This window comes from Trichoplusia ni, chromosome 9 (genome assembly GCF_003590095.1).
Source record: "Trichoplusia ni isolate ovarian cell line Hi5 chromosome 9, tn1, whole genome shotgun sequence".
In the NCBI taxonomy this organism is placed as follows: Eukaryota; Metazoa; Arthropoda; class Insecta; order Lepidoptera; family Noctuidae; genus Trichoplusia; species Trichoplusia ni.
Genome location: NC_039486.1, coordinates 11,332,569 through 11,355,543, shown reverse-complemented (window position 1 = coordinate 11,355,543; position 22,975 = coordinate 11,332,569). Strand labels below are relative to the sequence as shown.

At 33.5% G+C, this 22,975-nt stretch overlaps 1 protein-coding gene across 2 annotated transcripts in view; it reads left to right on the top strand.

Moving 5' to 3' along the window:
- Nucleotides 1–1,406: 1,406 nt before the first annotated feature.
- The window catches only part of LOC113497695 (SH2 domain-containing protein 4A-like), a 45,919-nt gene continuing 24,350 nt past the window's right edge, over nucleotides 1,407–22,975 (top strand). The window contains exons 1-2 of one of the 2 annotated variants that reach the window (XM_026877382.1): nucleotides 1,408–1,612; nucleotides 13,188–13,234. The gene's annotated coding sequence lies outside the window, so the exon portion shown is untranslated. Of the gene's footprint in view, nucleotides 1,613–13,187; nucleotides 13,235–22,975 lie in introns of both variants that reach the window. The other variant, XM_026877383.1, reaches the window with a different exon arrangement.

Sequence of the window (22,975 nt, the reverse complement as noted above, 5' to 3'; positions counted from 1 at the left end):
CAGTTCTCAGGGCTGGGCGCCTGTATCCGGGTATGACAACCTAAGACCTTTGGTCCTATATGCCGGCTAACTATCTCTCTCTCCGACAGCAGTTACCCAATGAGATTAATTTGGCCATTATAACGAGTTCACTCTACAAACAACAACAAAAAAGATTGATGACGTAATCAAAAGTGTTTAATTTTTAAGGCTGAGTTAGCACCAGGGATCTGCGAGGATAATGTGAATATAAATGTGATATGCGTAGCGAGGAATGTGTTCGTACACGTACTACGCAAGAATCGAGCCATGCCACTAGGCTATCAGTGCAGTTGCACTTCGTAATGCAATCTTATGTAGGCTAACAGGAAGAATCTGAATTGATAAAAGATGAGCTTCAGACTCAAGAAAAACAACCGATACAGATAAACTACCGTGAGGTAAACAATGTTAAATCCTGATCGAGATTAGTATATAAAGCAAAAGCCAAACATTTTATAAGACATTCTTGTAAAACCCAGACCAAATCATAATCTTTTAATTAAGTTTTACATCACGCATAATTTTTATCGCTCGCAATTCGATGCGTGTTATGTTACGAACATAGTTATAAAATAGATGTTTTTAGTATCGGGGAACCGGTCAATTGCCCACACAATGATTATTGTGTTGTTGGCTGTAGAAGGGTACGCTTTGTCGTGATAAACGCAACAATTTTGCGACACTATTCGATTCTTGATAGGCCGCGGAAGTGTGTACGATAGTGCAGACAGTGCAGTTTAATTCTGAAAATGTTTATTTCTATATTTAATAAAGGTATAGTTTTTTTACAAACAAGACCTTATTTATTTTGAGGCGTCTTTCTGATGTCTTCATGATCATAGTGTAACTGAGCTGTAATTTTTGAATACTGATGTTAACATTTACATCGTCCGTATTACGCATTTTCAACACTTTTGTGCGAAGTATTTTTTATTACCGCAGCTAACGCATTCATATGTACTTCGCCTCCATAAAAGAAATGGCACGAGAAGTTAAAAACCCATTTCGCATAGAATTCCGATGGCATGGAGTTTCTGAGCAGAATGAAATTTGGAGTTAATATGCGTGCTGTACGCGTGCAATGCACCTGCTTACTGTAGCAAATTTTAGCTGGCTCTGAATATATTTCAATAATTTTAGAATAAAATGGATATATTCACTTATATATATTCACTTAAGAAAAAAAAGACATTTAATAATGTGTAGAAAAATGCGACGAAAAAAATATTAAAAAGATTCAGTCCGAGGTTTAGAATTGGGCTAAATACGAAATTCAGAAATTCCGTCTCCTAGTGTTCGATATTTTACCACATTTTTGCTTTCAGTAGCAATAAAGTAACGACAAGTCAGCGGCTACAATCGCTGTATTGCGTTGCGCTATACATTCTCTCGTTTGCTAGCACTGAGCCGCGAGCGACGGCAGTCGGTCGAGAGCGCGCAGCCATAGCGTGCGTTGCGCATCGAACACTTGAATAAAGAACACAAAATAGCGCCAATTTAAAGTTTAAAAAAGTTTTTATTGTGCATTATCTGTGCAGTGAACACTCGTGACATTTTGCCAAAACCAAAAGGACTTTTATTTTTTTATTTTGTAAGTATTAAAACTTTTTATAGAACGTTGCTTTGCTTTATTTTCTTTTAAATGTTTTATGAGATTAGTAGCGGTCGCGTATAGTGTTGCGGAAATTGGAAACTCAATGAATTATGAGTGAAAAATATTTGACCTAATTGTTCTGCTTTATCTGAATCATGTTCATGTATTCATACTATTTAGCGAGAGTTGACATTTTGTTGCTATCAGTCAACATTTTTGAAAGGGAAAATTTTAAGTTTTTAGATGTACGAAAATACGTATGGTAGTGTATTTATTAATCATTGATTTGATAATTATGAAAAAGGAACATAATTTTTATTATAAACATTTTAGAAGTATTTTGCTAAAGATTTCCTTGATGTTTTATACTTAAAGCCCTCAATGTTTATAAATGACAAGAAGCCAAGTTTGTTACTGTCAAGGTTATGTTAAAAATGGTAAATATTTCGCTAGAGAATAGACGATGAATTTTCTAATTGGATGTGCAACGATTTCATTTCTCATTAGTTGCATTGTTACTGTTACACATACCTACCTACATACATACTAAATGTTCCTTCTGTCCACCATTTATATCACGTGTCGTCAAAAATTTTTTGTGTTTCTCTAACTTATCATTTTTGTTTAATTTATTCCTATATTAATATTTTTGTACCTTTAATTAAATAATAGGACGAATGTATTAAAAGTATTTTTCATTTAATTTAAATTTATTTTTTAATGTAATAATGAAGCAAACTGTCCTTAATAATTAACAGCGAAAAATTTTTGTTGTAATTTATCATAAAATGTGGTTTAAATTACTACCTATTATTTACTTGGCTTGCATTTGCAGCTGCGGTTATTTAATTATCTTCCACCAAAGCAGGTGTGACGCGACGAAAATTCTAAAAGTATTTTTATATTTATGTCAAGTTTTAAATGTTATATCATATTTAATCTATTTAAATTATTATCTGTTGAGAAAACATGACGTGCTCAGCACCAATCAATCTGCGACATTCGATTTTTATTCGCTAAAGTAAAGTCATTCAGGCCAGGGATCATAAACATTTTGTTTACAGTGTGTGCAATGGTATTATCATATTCAGTCTAATGGGACTTCGTAATGGAACTTTGTAGTGAGTTGAGTACAGTGAAGTCATTGGTTTGATACTTCAGGCGTTCTGACTCATTGGGCATTGTACATCCGAAGGTCTGTGGATACATCGATATAAGTATCATATGGGCACATCTATAAGGTTATTCCTTCACACAGATATAGAAGTTGCCGTTTTAAGTTTATGGCGTGTTAATTGCGGCAGATTTTTAAAATGACAAGAACGAATTTCGTTTGAAAGAAGTTTGTTTAAAGTAGGTACATGAGCATTAATGGACCGGAAAAGGAATAATATCGCTACAGTATTTGTATAGTTTTGCAATAACGTATAATAATCCTGTCTAGTATAATGACAAGAAAAAAAACATTATTACAATTGATCTTTTTGTCTTTATCAATCAATCATCAATTTACCATCAGCTGATTTTAACTGTTTATTTCAATTGCTAATGTACAAAAAACTAGTTAGGCAAGTGATTTTATAACCGATGCATAAGCTGTAAAGAGGTTTTATTCAATAACACTCATTAAAATTAAAAAAAAAGTGATGACAGGGCAATAAACTGGGTACCCGACATGTTTTTACACGTTTGTGGCTTGGGTGTGACCATTTCCGGTCTTTGGGCAAAAAAACATCTTTCATCGACATTATATCATTCATCAAATATTGAATTAAGAACAGAAATAAGTATTCAGTTTTATAGAAATGGTGATTTATATTTTTTACCTAATCGTATTTCTTTCACTACTGTTTTTATTAAATTATTTATATTTAACTGAAATTACTAACATCAATTTCTTTTTACTAAACGATTTTCTGTAATTAAACATTTATTAATATTTTTCATTCAAGAAATATTAATTACACATTTAGTTAACATTAAACATGCTTATACTCAACTAAATTCCTTGCAATTATTAAATGTTTAATTAGCTCGAGTAACTACAACTCCACGAAGCAAAGCCATAATTTTGTGCTAGTTACTAGTGGATAGTTAAATTAGGTGCCGGGTCGCATGAGACATACCTTTTTAGTTAGATCTGATTGCGTTAGAGTGCACCTAATATGGCCGCTATGCACTTTGGGAAGGAATTCGTGCCTTACCTTGTAACGATCAGTTTATAAGTAGTTATACTTACAATTGTAAATAAACTAACAAAACATATTACATACAATTTTTGAAAACGATAAAAAAGTTTAGATTTATTTTTATGTGAAGTTTTTCAACGAAATGTTTCACATAAAATGTTGCGAATCCCTGAATGTTTTGAAACTGCGTATAATCTGTCAAAATAATAATTATGATGTTGTTTACTTGACTGACTTCCAATAACACAGTTTCCTTAAATAATAAACATTTGATAAAATGGTGATTAGATTAAAAAGATATCATGATGTTACTTTACTCATTATTTTGGAGAAATAACAATTTTCTATCTATGAAACTTGCGATAATTTTTGATTAATGAGTTGTTTTTTCCATCGATCATGACCGCGAATGTGTTTTAAGTTCATATTAAAAATGCTGTCTAATACCCAAGTATGTTTTCAGAAACATTCGTTACAAAAAATAGTCAGTGAAATGAAACTACTTTTACGGATTTTATCGCGGTTTAATTTTAGATTTTAGTTCCCGACGTTTCGAAACCTTTGCAGGTATCATGGTCACGGGCAGACGTCGAGCAGAAGTCGGAAACAAAAATTTTCAGAGATTTCATTTCAATATCTAACATTCGCGTACACCTAAGAAACCACTACAAAATAATCAGTGTTTTGTTATTTAATTACGAGTATGTATTACAACTATCAAAAACCAAAACAAACGACGTATAAGTTGTGAACTTGTGCCCAACTCACAACTTATATTATTATCTATATATTGTTGCTTTACACTGAATGACGCCGAATTATTGCACTGACCATTAAGTTTGTGATTCATTGATAATATTTGAAACGGTATCAACTTATCGAGTACTATCGGATTACTGTAATTAAATACAATAACAATGTATTTCTTGATACACAACCTTATATAAATCACGCGTGGAAGAGAGACAGCGCTCTACGCAATGTATTCCGTCTCGCTTCCACAAGTACAAGAGTTTCACTATAAGAGGTGATGGTAGACCAGAGCCCCGATTCTGCTATTTACAATGGACAATGAATGAATGAAATTTGGCTTAAAAAGGCAATTTTCGTATTCTCTTAAGCATTTTTCTACACAATCATTGGAATTCAGCACGAGGCACTCACGGTTAATACCATTAATTTCCAATTATTTTATTGGCAAAATGATTAGGAGAAAAGGAATAGTTTCAAATTTCCATTAATTCATCGGCCATTGTAAATAGCAGAATCGGGGCCCAGATGTGACTTTTCTAACAAAAACAAATTGCGGTTTCGAGTCTTGGAGCAGTTTCTTCCGTTCACGTGATTATGTCGCGGTTTCCGCGGTCGCTCCTATGATACTTATTAGTCTCGTTACTACATATGTTATGTATAACATGGAAGGTCTAATTGCAACGAGCGAGGTTGTCCAACTTAAGCGTTAGTTCCGGTTGTATTTAACACGTAGAGGTAGTAATGGCAATCAATAATATAGTCTGATGGTCTAATAAAACAGGTCTAAAACACAGGATGTATTTTCTGATCTGTGTGGTAATATTATGAGAAATTATTTGTAGATTAATAAAAATTTACTGCGACTTGTACCTTTCAAAATGGGCTGACATTCGCAAGCACATAAATTAAGTTACATTTACATCAATTTGTTTAAAAAGAAAAATATTCTTGACACCCGTCAAACTAGCACCATTCAGCCAGTATTCTCATTTTCAAAATTCAAATATCGAACATACCCAAGCTTACAACGACATACATGTGTCGTACACATGACCTTATCCACACACTAGTCACTTAGAAATTGAATCACTGAGTCGTTCAATTCTGGACCTTATTCGCTTGTGATAAAAGCTTTGTTGTTCAGTTAGGTAAGGCATTTATCTGGTTACATTTTACAACGAAGGCAGTTCCGTGATAGGTATGCGGCCATTTGTATGGTAATCTGGTAGAAATATTTTGGTCCGCGGCGTTTATGTTTGCTTAGCCTCGAGGCTTTACAGAAATCCCTACGCAATAATATTTACTGCGAATGGTTATTATTCAATTGACAAAGCTATTAAATTATCTAGCTTATTTAAATTAGCATTATTTATTTGGTAAAACGTTATAATTATATCGAGTTACATCATAACATAGATTTCAGACTAGTTCACAGGTGGAAAAGAGGAAAACCGGAATAGGAAAAAGCCTCAAAGTACGCCTAAATCGGTAACAAAATACTTGTTATATAATTATTACTTGTCTGTCAGTCTACAAAACAAGCAACATACCGCAAAAGATAAAATCAATAACACCTTTTTTATTTAAATTAGCAACGATACAATCTACCTGGTGTTATAACAACAAAAACTTGGGAAATAATTAGTTCATGCATTGTTTATTACATAATTGAAATGTCAAATGTACCAGAGACAAGATTGCGTGTCCTTCAATGCTTGTGAAAATGTCAAACTACACAAATTTCGCTTTGTTTGCTGAAGAAAAAGTGAAAATTGTCTCTGGCATTGAGTGTTTTGACAAACACGCTATATCCACGCTTGTTCTCGAATTGGGGTTAACATACTCATAAATCGTGTTTTTATTCGGTTATCAAGTCGGTTTAACTCAAGCCTATTATTTACTTTGATCGGGTGAGATTTAATCAATGTCAAATTGTCAACAGAATTCATAGCTACATAAATAGTAAATATTTTTATGTAACCATGGGATTGACATTTTGGAAAGGCGCACTTTGATTCAGATTTTGAGAGATATTATCCAGATGCTTCGAAAATTATACCAGCCTGTTAATGACCAATAGTTTTGTCAACCTCTTTATGACGAGAAGGAAAATATATTTTAGACATTACCAAAAGTTTTATCTTGGCGCACAATTTTTTTCAAGGAGAAAAATACAATTAATCAGCTAAATAAGAAAATTGGGACTGACTACTAAAGTTATCAGAATAATCGTATTATAATGACAACTTTCAGCAAACTGCTGTTATTATCAATTTTAATAAATAAAAAATAAATGCTAACCTTGCAAGGTCACTATCGTAAATCCGAAAGCGATTGAATGTCGTAACACTGCACTCGATTTAAAAGCTTTCGATTACTGCACTTAAAAAATAAAACTATAAAGATTAAATTCTCTCACGATTGATACTAAGTAGGTCAGATCACATCCAGACCTTTTTAATAACAAGGATGCCATTAAAGATAACATTAGATAATCAAAATAATATGGATGATGTTGCTGAGAATTCTCTGATTATAGTGTAACTTAAACATGTTTAAATAAGAATAGTTGGTTACAGTAGGTGAATATAATAATTACAATATTGTTTTTATAAGTTCCTGGCAAGTATCATCAGTTTATGAGTGGCGTGATTTAAGTTAGAATTATTATGAAGGAAACAAAGGTATTATGAAGGATTTCTTTGCAATGATATTGCCTGTGAATGATATTATTTCTCACTATTAAATATTCATTTTCTTACCACGACATTTTCTTTCGACGTACCACACGTCAATTTCCTTTGATCGTCTCAGGTGGCCATAAATGGTCAACCCAATGCTTGAAGATATGTTTCGATACACGTTTTTGGCAGTCATCATACAGTGTCAGATATACAATCACAATACATATATCAAATGGTATAATGATCGTAAAATTATTTCAATTTTAGCGTTCATTAATGAATGAAGTAAAATTCTATGTTAGTCTAAAATTGACATCAAAATACCGATATGAATAAGTTTCATTAACTAAAGTAAACTTTTAATTTGAGTAGTTATGCGGGTAGTATTCAGTCGCCATAATACGGGCGCAGACGGTTGATGTCATACTCAATTTATGGAACGAATGTTGATATGGAGTTTTGCCGCAAACGGTCTGTCGTCATCGGCACTGCAATCTAATACCTCTCGAAATATTAACATAAACAGTCCCTTATCTTGGGCTAAAGTTAAGTCGTGTAGAGAACGATATCTAACTATTTAGTATCTATAAGTTTTGTAGAGGCGGCAATCATAACGTCAGTCTTGAATTGAGTAAAAGGATAGCAATATTTTAGCCCCAACGCCCCAGGCCTGTGTATTTGACAGCTGTCAAACAAGCTTTTAGCAGTATACAAAGTTATTTCTTTTCACTTTATAAATGTTTTTACGACTACAATACAGATTCGATACAGCTACTGTTTGATAGAGTAACTGGACAGCTTTTTTATTTAAATAAAAAAATAAGTATTCAATAAGGTACAAAAAGTTCTCACGTCCAAAAATTGTTTCACGTCACTGGCAGGAAGCACGTCTTCGATGCTGGCAGCATTTATTTTTTGCCGTCTATATAGGAAGGTATCAAAGAAAATTAATAACTATAACTTGTACTAAAATAACGGGATCAAAATGGTCGATGTAGAATAAATTTACTGAAGTTATTGTTTTTTTCGGAGTTATTTTTTATTTATCCTAAAAGATGATATGTGTAAACGGTTAAAATATAATCTAATCATTAAAGTGTTTATACTATTCTTGTTATCCAAACAAAACTTATATTTTTTGGGAATATTTGAAATTGTTTGAATTTGAATAGCAAGTGGTTAATAGTTTAGAAAAATATTGCTCCTTTTAAAGTTATTCTGAGGACTGGGCTTTGGTATAGCCAGAACTTTGATGACTATTGACAGTAAGATAATTCATAAAAGAATAATTAAACAAGTCCTTTATTACTGACAGCTGTTTAAAAACATTCAAACAGATGGACAAAGAACAAACATTCGGGTCACACTAAAATTAGGCGGTTATCAATGACACGATGACAAAGGGTTAGCCTGTGTTGACAAACAATTAGCATTGTCAAATTGTCTGTATTACCAATAGAAAACAATGAGTTTGTAACTAGCTATTGATACGCCTGTCGCCTAATTTTGCAGTACAATTGGCATTGGAGGCGATATATTTTGGATTATTGTTCTATTAAAATTAGGTGCTATTGTTAAACAAAACTACCAAAACGACTTCAGTACTTTCAGAAAACTTAAACTGAAATCTTTTGTTAAGTTATTTTAAGAAGCATTCAATAGAACAAAGACAAATTTAAACGCCTATGGAATCCATGTTGTTCTAACAGCCTTGAACCCAAAAGTGGAATGTTTGTGAAAACGAAAGTCAACGGAACGCGCTAAGTAGGCACAGCGACCTCTATACCTCTATGGTTCAATGCTTTCATCTACAATTTACTTAATTCACAACTTTTTTGGGTCAAAAAAGAATGCTTTTCAGCTTTCAAGTTCCTAATGTCATGTGTCTACCTATTCGTTCTGTTCTCATTTTAAATTTGTAGAAAAAAAAATAAGAATCAAAGAGTTTTTACGGTTGCACAACTTTAAAACAAGATTTGTAACACATTTTTTTGTACAATTTTCAATTCAAGGAACCTATAGAAATTTAATGATTCAAACGAAATAACGGGTACAAAATAATAGGTAGCAGTGGAACAGTAACTGTTATTAGAGTATGACACACACTTAGGAACAATGTACGATACTTAACTAAACGATGACAGCTCTAATGTTATTTACGGTCAACAAATTATATTATCGGTGATTTTAAAGTAGTGTAACTGTTTTTGTAAATGCACTGGCCTGTTAAGAGATTCAATGAAAAGATGCAAAAAGTTTATTGTTTACGGATTCTTTTAAAAACGGTGTCAAGTGAACGAGTTTGTAAAAATACTTAGGTGTGTGACTATGTAGGTATACTCGTATATAGGTATGTCATGAAGTTTAATTATTGTAACATTTTCTTTAATTGTTGACTGACGATGGGTTTGTTGATGAAGTTCGTACTAGTCTTGTCATTTTGTCAGAATTAAAGTATTTGCAACGACTATGTCGAATAGCAGCAAAGTGCATCTATAAGTTTTGGCACTGAATATTGCAAACATATTGCCATCACGACATGTACAGCAAAATTATCATTCTGACAGCAATAATTGTTTACTTTTTGCGAGCCACGTAATACCGATACCGAATCATTGTTACCAAACATGTTACGATTCCACGCATTTACTCGTATTCTGTTATTCACACCATGCACTATGACAAAACAGGCCGCATTCGAAATTCAAACAGAAACGAAATATACTAACCACGTATTTCCGTATCAACAATGCTGGTTATGATAGCCGTTAAACTGACAACTTGGGCACGCTTTCTCACTGGCCACTTACATAACGGCCGCAGATTTTGACTGTTCGACGTTTGAAAGAACTCTGCTCTGCATATAAATCAACAGTCGGCGGGAAATGTTGAGTTTGCATAATTGAAGGTTTATATTTTTAATTATCCAAAAAGTCAAAAAAAAAATATGTCAAACAATTTTTTTTACGCGTCATCAAAAATATGGAAAATGTTTTTTGTCTCCCACATAATTTTATCGTTTTGGCTTTTTTCCGCAAACCTTCAATTGATCTTCACGAATGCCAGTTTAGATTACGGAAGATTGTTTAATTTAGAAACCATTAAAATTAATTTGTTTCAATTAAAACAATTAATCCATCGACACATATCGGTTTTGTTAAATGTTTAAACAATGATGTTTAAATAAAATATAAAAGTGTTAATATAAATATTACGTGAGCAGTTATATCACATCATTGATATGTGATATTATTATAAATTTCTTGTGGATGTAAATTATAATCTCTTGATGTAAATTGGACAAAATTTACATGCATTTTACTTATTTCCGTATCTTGAATATATCTTGTATCTTGAATGGCTAAGTATGCATTATAAAATTCATTTATTATAACTAATGGTGTTGTCATTAAGGTATGTCACCTTTGTGCTAGTTAAATTGATGTTTTCTTATAGTCATACCTGCGGTTGTTCTATTGAAAGAATTCCTTCAAAAGTAGAAAATGAGTGCATTTGTTTTGTTTTATAACTTAATCCTTGTGTCACGGAATGACTCGAAATAAGCGTATTTTGGATCACACAAATGTTTGAACTGCGCGGGGATCGAACTCGTAACTCATCTTGTTCAAGTGGGATTGGCAGTATACCATGCAGCGATGAGCTATCTGTCTTTTCCAAAAACTAGTGTTTTCAAGTAAATGATTATAATATTTGTAGGTATGCAAGTCAAGTAATTTTCCATTCCGGAGAACCTCGTTTTTCTGTCTAGACAGTAGACAGTGTTGCCATGTAACAGGTAATGCTTCTATATTTCCTAGATAGCTGTTATATAACGAAAACCGTCAGTCATTGCTACGCATAATGAATATCTAATGCACCGATAGTTTACGCTTTGAGCATATAAATATGTCCTTTTATAAGTGTTACATTGATTCCATAACTTTACATTCTGTACTATTGGGTTTTAAAGAAGCTTTCTTGTTTCTGTCGCGGAAGCGAGCGACGGCGGCGCTCTACAATGCCCTACAACGGGAACAACACTAAACTTGTCTGTGTGATATTGTCATAAATACACGTATGTGTGTGTGTGTATTTGTATTTATGCATAAAGTATTACCAGCCAGTAACAGTTTCGCAAAAGATTAAAACCTTGTTTTAAAAATAGAGTATTCAAAAGGAACCTTTTCTGTTTAATTAATTTTAGTCCAGACTCCAGTGCAATACTCCCTGCGGCATGAGCAGTGTCGCGTGGAAATAGCTGTGATTGCATCCTTGTTTCTTTATTTTTGCTCATCTATTACGAGAACTGTCTCGTTATGTTTGCATTAGCGCGGGACATTCAAATGAAATGATTCAGAGTTTATCTTGTAGTGTACAGATATAAATATCCAAGGAAGTTCAGATAGTTGATAAAACAACATTTTGAAGTAAAACTGACATTTAGTTAACTTGGACATGGTTTATAATATTACCTATGTGAAAAAAATGAAGTAACTCTGATCTTTTTTAAATTAGACTTTGGGAGAAAAAGCAATAGACCGTGTACATAACTAATGAAAGGAGGTTTTTAAACTGCATTAAAACAAAAAAAATAATCTTAGAATAACAACCATAATTATCCCCTCGTGTTTCTTACATTCGCTTGTTATTTAATATAATCTGTCACTATCTTTATATACGTGAACGATTGTACTAAAATAGAAGATATTTGTCAAGCGATATCATTGCCTGAGATAAACAATGAACACACAATACTGGTAAAGTCCCTGACATTGCCATATAACGTAAGTGAAATTTACTGCTTGAAGTGCCTTGCAAATAGCAGCTGGATTTGATGCGTTTGCTTACTTTCGCCTAACACCAACTGTTTTTCTTATGACTTAGTAAATGACTCGGTTTTATGAGACTAGAATTTTGGTTCGTACGTTAAACTCGGTCGTCTTTTGTTTTGATCTGCTGTTTATGTAGCTATAGTTATTTTACTGTGCTTTAGTTGCTAGAGAACTGTTGACATTGTGCAAGTAAGACGGTGCTCTCTACATCGCATTTAGCGGAGTCTTACTTAAATAGTTGACTGCATGGATAGCCAACTGTGCCGTGTGCGTTACGTTTCGCGGGATCCCCGCCTAGGACAAGTGTTTGTGTCATCTATGAATACTTGTTCTTGTCAGTCTGGGTGTCTTAGTGCGTGCGACAAAAGGGTTAAATCCCTAAATGCGGGTGTCGTGTAAAAAGCAATACTGCACCTTTAGTCAAGTAAATCGTTAGCGTTGATAGAAAACGCTTGAATGTACTTTTAATACATATTTTGAACGTTTCCAATTCTACTGAGCATGCTGTTGTTCTTTCTCGATATGTTTTTTCTCGTCCTACTATTTTCAACCTACAGAACATGAATGATTCTGTTGCCCGTTAGGTCCTACCCACGTAAATCAGACGCACATAAACAAAATTTTAAGTTAAAAATACTGCTTGTTAGTCAGTTCTGGATTTTGTCAGGAATTTCTGTTTGTAGGAAGTTAGTCACCCAATGATCATTGGTCTTGATATGTAGGTACCATATAAAATACTAGCTGTTGCCCACGACTTCGTCCGCGTGGTTAGAAGATATAAGTTATGAAATCATAACTGTACTACACTAAATTCTCACTCCCTCCTATTAGTCGCAGCGTGATGGTATATAGCTTAAAATAGCCTAGTATATAGCCTTGCTCTATTCAACACAAAAATATTTTTTCAATTTGAACCAGTAGTTCTTGAGATTAGCGCGTTCAAACAAACAAACAAACTTTTCAGCTTTATATATTAGTAATTAGTAATAGATAAATAAGATAAGATTATATACAATGCTTTTTAGTTATATTTGCTTCTTTTTATGATAGTTCAAGGAATGTTCGTTGTCTCCACCTTATCACATGACAAACGTTATTCATTTGTTTTTTTCAGGTATTGATGTCTTACTACGACTTGGTTTAGCTCCGTCGACATAACAGGTAAGAAATATAATATACACACCTTCTTGCATAATAATTTTAAGGAGTAAGGAGTTATTAGCAGGACGATTGACTCGGGTTGCCTAAGACCGTTAAGCAGTGGACGGCGATGATGATATTGAGGTGTCAAGGGTCTGAAGTTAATAAGTGTGACCGCTGTTTTTTTTTAATTAGTACTTCTTAAAAGAACTGTTAAATTAAGCTAAATAAATAGTGTTGTTAAACAAATGATGTGTCATCACTTTCTTTGCTCTATAGAAGTAATTTTAATGACAAGAGGTAAAACATTAGGAGGTAAATGGAGTTAATTAATAATAATAGTGAATTCCACGTCGTCACGTAAATTTCCAATTTAGTCCTCATAGAATTGATATGACTCATAAATTCGGAGTACCATTTAAATAGATAATATTTATCGAGTGGTACTCCATGCTATCTATGCTATTTTGGGTATTCCACTAGGGAATTCCTTATTGCAGGGGATTTATGTTAACCATACCGGATGAGTTGTCAGATATAAATTACAACTGCGAGCTCGTCCAATAAAATAATTATGTAAATAATTTACATTATTGTTTAATGTCATTTAAAACTGCATAAAAGCTGTTGGCATGGTGTTGTATTTATTCTGTCAGATGGCTAGGGTAAAAAGCTGATGAACAATGTTCGACTTACCGAATTCTAGTTACAGCGCTAGTCAAACCTGAAAGGCAGATTAACTTTTTGTTGTTATAAGTTCACTTATACATATTAGGTTTATGTAATAAATTTAAATAAACAAATCGATGATTTGTTACAAGCCAGTTGCTAAGCTAACTTCCTGCAGAGTTTCCATTTTCCTACTCTACAATCATGGGTATCCATAAATAGTTCGTATTTGGAACGTCACAGCGCATGCATCATTTCTGCTCTAGTTCCGAAACACAATGTTATCGCGCATGCGCTGTCGTCAAAGGATGCGTACGCGCCGATTATGGTTATTGAACTCGGTACGCGCTGCTTTATTTGCCGCTTGTGCAGTCATCAAAAAACGACAAGAAATTTATGATGTATATTACAAAAACAAAGTCTGTAGTAGAAATAGAAAAATGAAACAAAAATCTACTGATACGTTCATAATTAAAGAGGTCGCTAAACAGCATTGTATATTGATCTGTTCATAGATTTATGATGCTGACTGTACCGTTTGTACAGGAAGCTACACATTATCAGAAACGTATTTTTTGACTTCGGTTTTAACACCAAGCAATAAGGTTGAATATTGAGATTCGTTATGGCTGTGTGTTCGTCTGTACATGGTATATAATATCGGAAGTAAATGTTGTTGACGGGTTATTATTTTTGTTTATTTATGTAGCGATTAATCACTCGTGTGTGTTCCGATTTCCCTAGGTTTGTTAGATCACAGCCGTTATTCATTTCAACACTTATTATGCTTGTATATTATGTTTTATTAATTTCACCTATAATATTAATATATTTGCATACTCTCACCATTTCAAAAGACAGATTTATAGAATGAGCTTGTCTATTAACTCATCTGTGGTTATGTTATAAAAAGGTAAATTTTGAGACGCTTACTTCTAGATTGATCATGAGTATTACCACATTGATATTACTAATGCTAAACTATGTGTGTATATTTTTGCAGCTATAACAGACACATCTAGGTGGGCGAAGCTAAAAGGATAAATAAAAATATGAACCTCAAAGAAATCGCATGTACAACGGGTCAGCTAGTTCTCAAATTAAGTATTTATCCACTTAAAGACACTAATGCTAATTTGAAATCTTACTTTTACTTCAAAGAATGTGCAAAGAAGGCCTTTCATTTTTTCTCAAAGTTATTTATAAATGATGGGCACCTGCGTGTTTGTCCGGCCGCCTACTGACCTACAAAACACCTGGAACTGGGTACTTGCATCTTTTTATTATTTTTTAAATTGTTGTCCCACACATGGCGCATGATTAAGCCCAGAAGCACTCTCTGTCAGAAGGTTTGACAACATAATTACGCGGTAAAAAGAAATTTTATGATTTAGAGTTGGATTGTACACTTACATATTATAAATAGTCCTTCTTAAGTCAATAAACTAAGAAGAGAAATTTAAGTGAATTATTAAAACAAAAGTAATAGGCGAACACTATTAAAAGATAAAGCGTTTCAACTTAAGTGTGTAGTTTCAAAATAAAACAATGTTAATCCATAGACTTTGACAAAAAATTTAATGTAAAATTTTCATTCAGTAGGATAAACGACAGGATAATCAAATAAAATACTTAATCAAATCTAGATTAACGGCTTAAAGATAACAATATAGAAAAACATGACTCAGAAAATGACTCACATTCAATTTATCAAAATTTACAAGTTAGGGTGAATCTTATCAGGAGTATAATGGCCTATGTTGTGCGACTGTCTTTGTTCTGGTCTATTTATAAGATACGTCTAGACTGTCTGATGGACGCAGTAGATCTTAATTGACATGTCTCGCCGTCCCTGATACGCGACGGGAACAGCGGCGATATTAAGTTAAATTAGATTATTTTGTCGACAATTGTCTCCTTATTTTCTTCTACTCTTTATTCTCTTTCTAAGATCCACTGCTTTTTAAAGTTCAGACGTACATACGGTAGGCGGGTGGTTAAGGTGGCCGCGCCAAAACCCACTGGACAAGCTTTTGAGTGATCAACTAAGTCTATGTCGTTTTTACAAAACAAAAAGAAAAAAGTTCGTTATTGTAACTTGTCAAGGGTAAACCGGAACGCTACTGAGGCGCGTTGAACTGTGACAGCTAGGCGGCTTTTCAGATTATCGTACAAAAAACTCAAGATGACCAGCTATAAAAACTTCTAAAATAATACAGCTTCTTAGAAAACCTTAATTAATTTACAATTTATAACTTTGTTATTGTTCTTATCTGCCATTTCATCGATTATTATAATAACAAAAGTGTGACAAATAGTAGGTAATCAGATAAATATATTATCAATGAAATCTATAAAACCGTATTAATTATGATATATGATTATGAGCCATATGGGTCACAGTCATTATTGTCTAACCCAGATAAAAATCGAATTTAAAACATCTTTTTGTTTCTAAGCCTTTTTTAGGCACTTTTAAAACATTACTCAGTTTTCGCATTTTTATAATGCCTGTCTAATCACTTGGAAGGAAGTTCAAGTGCTTACATTTTAGGTAGCTTAGTTTTTTTTTAATAGTAGGTAAGTACTATGCAAAAACAACATCCATACTTACCTCATTTTATATTGTGGCCAGGGTCGTTGCGTTAACCTGCAGACACCTTAAGATATAGATTAGTTCACGCGTAGTGGCTCTATAATCCAGTTATAACGCATTTGCAAGGTTTTGCCAGACTACTCTACTAGAACAATACAGTATTCTATTACTAACGTCTTTGACGATCGTGAAGTCATGTTAAATAAAAGGGTTTTATGGTGTATTGTATTATATTTCCAACGTCATTTGGAATCTCATTTATGCATTATGACATTCTTCAACGTCAGTTCGTCTCGCATCCTCGCAGCTGCGTCAGCTCATGTCATCTTTTTTGCAGTCGCAGTCCGTCTCAATTATGTGTGCAATAAAAACACCAGCCCATTAAAACCTTATCACATATGCCTATTATTTTTTTTAATATTTCATCCCGAAATTCCAAGTTTCAATATAGCTTCGATAAAAAAATACGATGGATTTCATAACTCTACGCATGCAGTTTAAGAAAGTGAATTATTAAGAAAAGCATGTAACAAAAGCAATTACATTTAAGTCGGCACACGTAATTAGTGCTGAATTATGATCGTCGGTGTAACGACGCCAGACAAACACTACCGAATCTTTTTAATGAGTAAAAAATGAAAGTGAGATATTATTTCACTGCGATGTTTAATTGTCGAATTTAATTTAGCTGAGCAATAAAGATCGGCCTGGAGCCTTGTTGTCATATCATTTGGGTGTAAAATGGTAGCTCATAAAATGGTAATAGAGTAACATTGTGAAGCTATTTGAAGAAAGACTTTCACTGAATATTTTGAAATAAATCTTGGCATAGGACATAAGGTTTGAAACGTCTAACGCCTTAAAAATGAGGGGTTGACATATACGTAAGTAAAAGCATGCCTGGAAATGACTCATGTTTGTGTTTACCCGTTTTTCCATTTCAATGAACAAGTGTCAACAATTGCTGACAAGGGGATGGTAATTTCAGTCCCTAATATTTGTTGTGCGCTCCTCCTTACTACATTTCACTTTACTTTGCGTATGGTGTCTTAGAAGAATAATATCCAGTTAGTTCATCAGAGAAAATCCTACACCTACGCAAACTTTCCCATTTAATAAAGGAAGAATAAATATTATGTATCGTAAAGAAAGTACTCACGATGCTCTAATGTTTCTGAACCGAATTCTCCATTGTTTGACATTCCAAATATGCATACAAGTATACACTCATTGTGTTATGATCGAGTTCATTATATATTTTTAAACAATTACATCATAATTGTATATGTTTACAATATCATATTTAATTGGTAATATTTACTTAGTCAAAATTGGGGCCAATGTTGTAGTCGAAGAGAGGGAGTGAATCTTGCTTGCACAGAAGCCCACCTTATTTTAAATGTTGAAAGTGAGACGATAATGAATGATTGTCATGAACAATTTCTAATTCGTTCAGCTGAAATTGTCGTACAAATATACAACAAATATAATTTTTATTAAATTTAATGAAGGGATTGCTTAAATCAAAGTCTATGGACTGTATACCCAAATAAGTTAGCGCCTTTTCATACATTGTTTTCTGAGGTCTAAACATAGACCAGCGGAATGATTCTCATTTCAATTGTCAGTTTCAAAACAAGAAGCACTTTGACATTAGCTAATATTCAAAAACGTCAAACCGTAACAGCCAGCTTTCACCGCCTTTTCAAGGACAAAAGAGTTCCATTGTATTCCGAACTCTTTGGAAACAGCGACAATTAGTGTCAGAGCCTCCTTGTTTTCGCAACTAATCACCACGCCTGCTTCCGCGAAGCGGTAGGCAGTAACACCCACGTATTACTAATGGCAGTTAATTTCTTGGTATCAAGCTTGCAGTTTATGGTGATGATTTCAAGCCAATTCAGAGTTAAATAAAATACTTAGACACTCTCAAAATTTCAAGGCAATTACAAATAACGAGACTTTGACCAGGAAAAAGGATAGATTTTACAAACCCAAGTATGCCATCCTCAGCCATCCTGGAATTAGAAGTTCCATCAAATCTTATACGTATAGTCCAGGATCCCTGGCCAATTTTTACCATAAACTATATCAACCAATTGCAACAATCTATCGAACAGATAAACATATCGATTGGCTTCTTCAATTAGGTCATGATTCCCTGAATAACACTTCGTCTGATGAATGAGTCTGGCCATAATGTTCTGGTTCCGTTTTGTCACGCTTGCGAGGTTCCGCCCTGAATTAGCTAATAGCGTGTGGCTTGTGCAACGCTTCCGTCATTATGACAGTGGTCAAGCGATGGAACAGACCTTCAATTGTGTGATATGTTTCAATATATTATTGTAAATAAGAGTATTGCTTGACTATAAAAGCTTGAAAAAAAAACCACACTTAAATAGTATCTGAAACTGATCTTAGTAATGTTCTTGAAAGCGCATTTTATTGCACATTCCCCGACCTTTATCCCAATTATTTTATTTGGGGTCGGCGCAACATGTCTTCTTTATGCATACCGTTCTATTTTAGCAACATGGGTGGATTTTATACGCTTTTGTTAAAAAATAAATTTTAAATGAAATAAATAAAAAAATAGAGATTTAGTTAATGTATGTTTCAAACTAGGTTTGATCTAACATATTTACGTATTGTATACCTATAAAAGAAGAAGAAAACAAGACTAGATCTTTTCATAAACGACTCCTACAAACCATAAAACATATAACAGCGTTAATTAAACGTAATTATTACTAAAGAGCTTCGCAATAAGTCTCTCAGAGTAGTCCATTAGTAGTGACATGGTCGCATACGGTCACAGACGTCATTACCAACAAATTGGCACAAACGTAGTGCATTAACATTCTAGACCATACGCCAATCTAGAAACTGAACATCGTTCTAAAGAGGTTAGAAACTTTGTCTGTTAAGGCCTGCGTTGTTTTGAGCGAGGAGCACGAAGGATTTGCAATAGAATAGATATTTACAAACAAATATATTTATTTTCTTTGAAATTCAAGAAGATTCCGTTATTCGGCTTTTAAACACCCTTAAATGAACCGAGGACTTACCAGATCTTGGCCTACTGGACCAGTTGTGGATAAAAAACATCAAATATGTCATGGACTCTGTCACTGCTCACTGCAGTCCTGAGCAATGTCTGTCTCAATAACATTGAAATACGCCTCAAATTGTGAAAGATTACATATATAAGATAAGATAGCATTTGAACTTGAATGAAGTTGTTTGCTAATAGGAATTTTATTAGCTATTATTGTATAGTTACAACCATCTCATTTGTAGAAATTACTTGTTAATAATACGACCGTTTTAATGACTTCATTATACAGCAGCATTATATGGAATGTAAATAGAATTAAAGAGACGTTAAACATTCAATTTCTGCCACAGTTTCACTTAGAGTGATGGCTTAATGTTTCACACATTTGTTGATAATCGTGTCAGCAATTTTAATGTACTAAATATCAATCACAATTATCTCCATCCACTTCAACTCAATGGCTATAGTTTCTCAGAAACAAACATTACGACCGTTAAACAAATTAATGTTCGCTTCACTTTACTCGCGTAAAAGAAACGCGGTCTTAGCATTTTCACTCGGTGACCGATAGCTGCCAGAGATGCGATTTCGCCTCTTCTCAGGAACATCTAGAAAACGTAGGCCTCGATAAAATTAAACGGGATTGAGTGAATCGCTTGAAAGTTAGAAACTATGTGAAAGGAGGAAATATGTACGGAGGTAGAGTTTATTTTTCGTTTTGTGATTCTAGAGTACTTTTTTTGCGTTCGTTTTATATTATATCCCACTTGGTTATATATAACTGCTTTAAATCTTTAGTAGCTGTCTGCTTTATTTTTATTCGTTATTATGTATTAAGTATAGAATAATGCATTTCGTACTTTAAACTTACATTTTGATTTGTCATTATTACATACACTTGTCTTTAACATATTATAGTTGAAAAACGTTCATTAGAAAAAAAGGTTTCGATGTGAACGTTACTTCAAATTCCGTATTTTGTAATTGCTTAATTACACTTATTTAAATCAAATTAACAATAATCGCGTGCGAACGTAATATTTACAAAGTTATTATTTATTTTACAAGCATTTTTAGACGATTATTTCTATATCCGGGACATAAAGTAAAACAGTCCCTGGCTATTCGTAATCGGTGCGTCTCCGAAAACTATGCAATTCAATAAAACTGTTTCTGTTTGCAATTTCATTAGAATCAGATTGTGAAAGATCTAGATAGCATTTTGACCATGTTTTAATGAGTTTAACCTAAAAACATGAGTTTCAAATGAATTTTTGTAACTGTAATATTTTGATGGGTAGGTTAGGTAACCTGCAAGATTATTTTGTTTCAGTTAGTGTAATTAAACTTTGTTTGATTAATTAAAGTTTTCAGATAATATATCTGGTTTTTTTTAACTTAAAACAGATTTCACTGTTACCTCAAAATTTCTAACTGAGTCTTAGCGTGTCTTTCTATACTATCACATTATTTAATAAATAAGCGACTGGTATATATATTGTAGTGGTGTATTGGATCTGGGATTTTTTATGCTTTCCCATTAATAGAGTTATCTAAAGAAAAAAAAAATCTTACTTTTGTAAGTTCATAAACAAGTGGAGTAATCATGAGATAACAGACAAATGTCTTTTATTTACTTTCAGTCTTCGACTACGTTACTTAGAGAAGTCATTTAGAATTTAGCCATATGGCAACAGTTGTTTGGTGACTAGAAACGTATAGGTCAAATACTTAGTTATATAGTCTCATTTCATCGGCCTAGCTTTTTCCCAACTATTTTGGGGTCGGCTACCAGTCCAACGGTTTCAGCTGAGTACCAGTGTATTACAAGGAGCGACTGCCTATCTGACCTCCTCAACCCAGTTACCTTGGCAACACGACACCCCTTGGTTAGACTGGCTGTCAGACTTTTCAAGCTTCTGACTACCTGTAACGACTGTCAAAAATGTAGGAATAACAGCCGGGACCCACAATTTAACGTGCCTTCAGAAACACGGAAGTCTCATTTACAAACAAAAATAAAAGATTACTTCGAAAATTACATTGAGCTTCCGTAATCACAGACGCGGTCAATTTTCAGCGCAGACCTACATACAATGACATTAAACTTCAATTTAGTCGAAACAAAACACGATTACAGCTATAATGCCTGACCTATGAAAGTTCTAGTGACCTACTCGGGAAATTCAGTTATAAATGTCACATTATCGCAGTTAGTTTAGATTAAAAATTATACTGAAAGTTTATGTTGAATTTTTGTTTTGTTTTTACACAAGTCGAAAAATAATCGAAACTTCATTCATTCGTATTACCATCAACTTTTATATTTCGCTGCTGTTATTTTTTCTATTAAAGCTATTATAGTAGAATAATTATATTCTGCGACAGCTTTGAGCATCAATCTTTATCATCTTTTTCAGGGAAACAAAAGAGCAACACGATCTAAAAAGTAATTAATTTCATTAACAATTAATTTTCGCAACAAAATTACGCTAATTACGCAAATCACTGTTAGTGAGTGTTGAAAACGTGAAATTATATCGCGGTCGACGCCCCGCGCCGTACGTGCGAGAAGTTTGTAACTCCGTACACTTAGCACCATGAACAAACTGTTATGGCGTAATATTTTTATAAGAACTAAAACATAAAACCGATTTCAAATGAAAAATACTGATCCAAACTTAATGATATTTATACTAAATGAAAAAAGTTATAGCAAAATCGGTTAACCCAGTCCGAAGTTCTAACATCAGTAACAGTAATATCAGAGCTGGGAACCTCCGTTTTAAAAAGTAATTCCCCACTATTAAACCTTTTTAAAGGACTCAACCGATTTTTATCAAGCATGCCTAAGAACAAGCGCACATAATTCACCTTCAACACAAAACAAGCTAAGTTGTAATCGCTCAACCCATTTGTGATCTATAAATAAATAAATGCGGACAACATCACATACATTGTTCTGAACCCAAAGTAAGTTGCTAAAGCACTTGTGTTATGGAATTCAGATACAACGAAGGTACCACAAACACCCAGCCCCGTGACAATGTACAAATGTGAATTTTTACATTGACCCGACCGGGGATCGAACCCGGGACCTCAGAGCTAGCGACACCTTGAAACCGGTGTGTACGCCACTCGACCACGGAGGTCGTCGTCTATGATACCATAGTCAGATAGACAAACAGACAGGGTTAACAAAAGACAGTTACTTGAGTTCAAAGTTCATTAAAAGTAGAACTCATCATGAGTTTTAATAGCTTCATCCTATATTTCACAGTGACTAAACATTAAGGTTTGTGCCACTGTTTAACTTTAACAGTACTGAGCAATTTACCCAGATACAGTTTAAGCTTTGGCTCTGCCGATGTTATCTAGAACCCCGCTATTATTGTATTCAAATTTGTGACTAGACCCAAGTTACCAGAATCGTAATTAA